The sequence below is a fragment of the Crocuta crocuta genome, unplaced genomic scaffold (assembly GCF_008692635.1).
Source record: "Crocuta crocuta isolate KB4526 unplaced genomic scaffold, BGI_CrCroc_1.0 scaffold56, whole genome shotgun sequence".
NCBI lineage: Eukaryota > Metazoa > Chordata > Mammalia > Carnivora > Hyaenidae > Crocuta > Crocuta crocuta.
Genome location: NW_027531334.1, coordinates 805,027 through 810,652, shown reverse-complemented (window position 1 = coordinate 810,652; position 5,626 = coordinate 805,027). Strand labels below are relative to the sequence as shown.

Below are 5,626 nucleotides of genomic sequence, written 5' to 3'. Positions count from 1 at the left end.
CACAAGTAAATGGCAATTATTAACTTACTGGGTTGCTTTTCAAAGATATCTCCAATGATAAATGAAGGTTAGCAAAGGTGTTGTGGTGCAGTAGTAGCTATTTTCACTCCTTGAAAGATCATTCATTCAACATACTTTCTATTCTGAGTCCAGCTGAAATTGATAGCATAAAAATTAATAAATGAATCATCTCTGTCTTGCAACAACGACAGTCTTCCTGGAGAGATGACACCGACTTGAACTAGGGAATCAATTAGTGATGTTTAGAAGAGGAGAGAGCATGCTACACTTTGAGGGCAGCATGAGTTGAACCAAAGCACAGAGGTAAGATGCAGCCCTGGTCTGTGTTGGGAATTACATGTAGTTTGGTATCACTGCAGTGTAAGTAGATTAGGAAGGAAGTGGTCAGAGTTGTGGCTGAAGATATCAACTGAAGCATGAAAGAGCTCCTATATGATGGGAGGGAATGTGAATATTATCTGTGCGTGGTGGGGATCCATTAATGGTTTTAAGTGGGGAATGATATGACCTAATGGTGATTTAAAATATCCTCCAGCCAGTCTATGGAGAATGGATTGGAAGGAGAGAAGACCGTGAAAGAGAATTTGGGGAGATCAGTTAAGAGGCTTTAACAGTATGGTATCTGCATTAAACAGAAACCAGGTAAAGTACCTCATGAAACTGCAATTGCAGAACTAAAGAGTGAGTGTGAGCAGAGTTAAGGAAACCACCAAGACTGTTAAAGCACCCTGGGGCTAGCAACAATGGAAATCATTCCCCACTCCCAAGGGCCAAGGGAAGGGAATGGTGAGAGCTGGAGCCATGGAGAAAGCACTGATAGGAATTGCAAGAGTTGGGCTCCCCAACCCAAAGTTGATTCCAGAGGAGGATTCATGTGCAAGGGATTTATGCAGGGAATGTTTCCAGGAGGAACCAGTAGGGCTAAGCAAGGGGAAGAGGACATGCATAGGTTCTATATTAGCTGCATCTGGTGGAAGGAAAGTGCTATCCAGTAACATGAATCAGAAGGCCTTGTGCCAGGTCTTCTGCCCATTTATATCACTCAAACTCCCTGGGAGTTTGATCATCTGTAAAATGGGAAAGTGCTTTCTTACATAGCCATTGTGGGAATGAAATAAGGAAGTATGAGGGTTTTATAAGGGGGTATTCCAATATATGGTGTTATGGCGAAGAAAATCCATAGATATTTTAGTCTGACTGGTCTGGCAAATGTGAGCTCAGAACTGGGGCCACACCTGGAGGTTGGTCTTGGGTCTTCTGGGCCTCATGTTTATGCTGTGATCCTGATGTAAATAATCTTTGAAATAGTTCCTAGATACTAATGGCGATCATTTTATGATGAATAGAAAAGGTCCTGCTGAATGAATTTTTAATTTTTTATGATGGTGGTTAATTTGGAGAATTTTTTAAAATGATTTTTATCTTTTAAGTGGATACAGCACCTAAAGGATGGTATATAGGTACAAATTACTATGATTATTATATTTTTAAATGGCTTATGTATCTGATATTGAGTCATTATCACAGTACGGGCTCTATTGGTCAACAATATTATGATCTTGTTTTTGGAAATCTGACAGTATATCACAAATGAACAGAATTGCTACCCTCTAAAATGAAGTCAAATTTTAACTATTGTCATTATCACCATTTTATATTTCCCTAAACTTTTCTATAAACATCTAGGTTATAGAATAATTTATCACTAAATGAAAACATCCATGACACTGTGAGACAGTTTGGTAAAACTTTTTGATATGGAAGAGTCTCTCATTATCTGGATATTCAAGAGACAGGCAGCATAGGTGTCAGGGCATCTAATTCCATTGTGATCCGACACACAGGTTACTTCCTCCGATGACAGCAGGAAATACTGGTAACCTTGGCAACACCAGTGGCCCTTCCCATCCTCTCTAAATTGAAATAGCTGTTGCTAGGATACATCCTAAAGCAAAAAGAGGGGAGCAAGAGAATGAGAGAAATGAGAAGGGGAGAGGGAAAGGGGATGAAAGAGGAGAGAAAATAAAAGAGAGGATGAGGAGGGAGGATAAAAGGAAAATATCGAGTGATATTTGAAGGGTAGCTTCTGGATGTGAAAGAGACTGTTGAATTATTGCCAAAACGAGAACATGGAGTGGAGGTAAAAGTAGAATGTTAGTTCCTGATTTACTGAAAATCAATAATTCATACTTCATTTTGACTTTGACTTTTCTAAGGCAAGCTACTTATCCTTAATGTGGGTGTTTTCATACTGCCTCAGAGGGGAAATGTTTATCAGCTTTCTTTCCTTTACCCAAACCCCCATCAGCATTCTCCCTTCTGATGCCTCACTTTTCCACCAGTCTGAAAATGAAATATCTGCATAGAATAGCATTATATTAAAATGCAGTCAATGTTCCTCTGTCAGGAGGGCACAGACAAAATTTCTCTGGTGTCTAGAAGAAGCCATAACCCCATCATCCATGCTTCTGCCCTCGAAGTCTCCTTTCCATCCATGCATATTCTTGGATAGTGGGTAAAGCAAATAGTTGCAGCAGCTGACAGCCTCTGAGTTCAGGGGAAAGATTGTGGTTGCCCTGGGTGAGTGTAGCTTTTTGTAGCAGGCAAGTCACATCATGCAAGACTTACAAGTGAGGAGAACTGACAGCTGAATGGGTCCTTCCTCTCTGTTGTAGTGTGGAAAAGTCACCCTGTGTACATCTCCCATTTCCAGAAAATGAGTGGGTAACCCAAGATAGAGCCATAAGTAAGTGGCTTTGCAATCTTGAGCATTTTGCTATAATTGGCGGAATTTTGAATGCTGTTCACCATGCCATCTTTAGCACCTAGATGAGTGTCAGGAACATGGTAGGTGCTCAGTAAGTGCTAAGGAATGAGCAAAAAGAAATCGCTTGCCACAGTCATCTCACTGTTCCCAGTCTTAGTTCAGGGGAACCTGTCCCCTTTGACTGGGTCAAAGTTGAGGAGATAGAGTGATACTTTTTCCCTAGAACTCCAGCAATGAACTTTCACTGTCTTCCCCCTGGCATGAATGACAGAAGATGTAGTGTCTGGTTCTGCTACAGCCATTTGTGAGCATGGTGGCCTAAAACAAGAGCAAATTCTAAGGAAGCAGAGCCAAGAAGGAAGGACTCTTTCTACCCAGAGGACTGTTTCCAAGATCTCCTAAAACTGCACAGTCTTGAAATGCCATGGAGATCAGTGTTTTCCATGCTGCACTGGACACCACAGGTGAAAAGAGATGCTGAGATTCCCTTTTCCCAATGCAGTGTCCCACTTTGCTACCTGGGCATTGAATCAACATTGTTTCTATTTTCCTGCTTTACCACATTTCTAAAAACAAAGCAAAGCAAAACAAACAAACAAAAACAAAACAAACCAGCTCTGTTTGCTTCTTCTGGTAACTCCCTTCCACATAGACTTGGTCCCTAGTGCTTCAGATTTGGCTGAAAAATAGTCTTCCCTCTTTCACCTCATTACTCCCACTCTATAGCTGCTCCTGAATTCTTTGGATTTTCATACACACTTCCTTTTTAAAGATATTTTCCATTAGTGCAAATCAATGAAACAGACACCAAGAAGCTTCCCATCCAGTAATTTATGATAGTCCTTCAGATAATCTGAGTTTTAAATAAGGTTCAAATAGGACCCAGTACAACACGAAAAATAAAAGAAATTCTAAAGGGCTCATTCATTGCCAACATGGTACAGCTTTGAATCTAATACACTATTTATATAATCATTATAAAATTTATAACTCAATATTTTTTATTTCCCTGTTATCTGCCAGGCACTAACCAAAACACTGTTACTACTGTCATGGAGCTTACCATCTATTGGGCATGGGGGATAGATATCATAAACAAATGAACAGGATTTCAGGTTATGATATGTGCTACACAGAAGATAAAACAGGATGATGTAACAGTGTATCTGAGTATAAAAGGTTCATCTTACCTAGGGTGGCCAGAATGCCTCTTGGAGGAAATGACAATTGAACCAAGATCCAAATGATGAGAACTAGTTGGTCACATGAGGAGACAGGGAGAGGTTGGTCTAGACAGAGGAAGCCAAGGTTGCAAACCCTATGGTGGAAATGAGCTTGGAGTTTTAAAGAAAATTAATAAAAGATTAATATGGCTGAAGCAAGAGAAAGAGAGCATTCTGGAAAGGAAAGAATCACATAAGGTCTTGAGACCATGAGGAGGAACTCAGAAGCCAGTGTAAAGCAAGGGAGCATTATGTGATTTTAAGACAACCACTCTGATGCTTTGTATAGAGTTGATTATAGGGAGGCAAGGATCCCAACAAAGTGATGGCCAGGAGATAATGGCAGCAATGTAGTCGAATGGTGCTGGTAGCTTGAAGTAAGGTGAGGCAGTGCCGTTGGAGATTGGATACAAGCAGTGAGAAAAGGAGGAAGAATCAAGGATAACAACTAGGGTTTGGGCTGTGCAACTGGGTACATGGAGATACTGTACTACAGGAAGACATGCAATATCATATTTGGGGATATAATATTTGAGTTTCATTGGATCTAATATGTTTATGTAGGAAGTTGAATACATTAGGTTGTAATGCAGAGAAGGGGTCAGAACTGGAGATGTAAATTCTAGATTAATTGGGCTATAGTGGTGTTTTAATTATACAGCTGAATGAGATCACCTGAGAGAATGGAGACAGAGAAGTGCAGAGGGACAAAGAATTCCTACATTTAGAGGAGGCCAGGCAAGCCGAGGAGGAAATGCCAACAAATAGAAATCGAACACAGAAAAGCCATAAAGTTGGAGAAAACCAAGAGAGGATAGTATCAGAGAAGGGAACAGTAACTGTATTGACTGTTGTTGAGAGGTCAAGTTAGATATGTAAGAGATGTCATTATTAGATTTTTAAAACATTGGTGATCTTAGCAAGAAGTGTTTCAAAGCAGTGGTGGGTTGAAAATTTGGCTGCACTGAGTTGACAATTAAACAGGTGGCAATAAGGGGAGACAGCAAGTAAGGGGAATTTTTTAAAGAAGTTTGCTTATAAAAAAGAAAAGAAAGGAAAATGGTGTAGCATTTGGAAGGGGATTTGGATTCAAGACAAAAGTTTCTTCTACTTACAAAGATCAAGAGGACCGGAGCCCTTTTGAATATGAAATGGAATGATTTCACATGAGCCTTCCAATGCCTGTCCCAATTCAAAGACCTGGATGCACAAAGATAGATGGGTACTCTCTGAGAACCTCCCAGAACTGAAGATCGCAGTCTCAGTAGTGTGCCTCAGTAGGCATTTCTATTTTAATTTTTATTGCTTAACTCCTACAACTCTCTTGAGTTATTAAAAGGTCAACTCTGAACCAAGCTTTCCTTATCAAACGACTAATGCAATATTAGTTTCAGCCATCAAATAAAAGAAGAGAGAGCTTTCCTGGATGGTTACAGACTAAAACAGAAATTAAATTTGGCCTAATATTATTATTTAAAAATAAAACCCAATAGAAAAAGAAAAATTATGAGAAAAACAAATAACCCTTGCTGAAACAATCCTGTCCTTTTTAGGTTCCCATTCCCCATTATTTGGGGAGAAAACAGTTTACCCTTTTTGTTAAGGGATCTGGTAA

General features: G+C 39.7%; 1 long non-coding RNA gene across 1 annotated transcript; it reads right to left on the bottom strand.

The window, feature by feature from the left end:
* Nucleotides 1-1,754: 1,754 nt before the first annotated feature.
* Nucleotides 1,755-5,203, bottom strand: LOC144238094 (uncharacterized). Its single transcript, XR_013337011.1, has 2 exons — nucleotides 5,127-5,203; nucleotides 1,755-1,966 (listed from the first exon to the last, which is right to left on the bottom strand). It is a non-coding gene; the product is annotated as an uncharacterized LOC144238094 (long non-coding RNA).
* Between the last annotated feature and the right edge of the window lie 423 nt (nucleotides 5,204-5,626).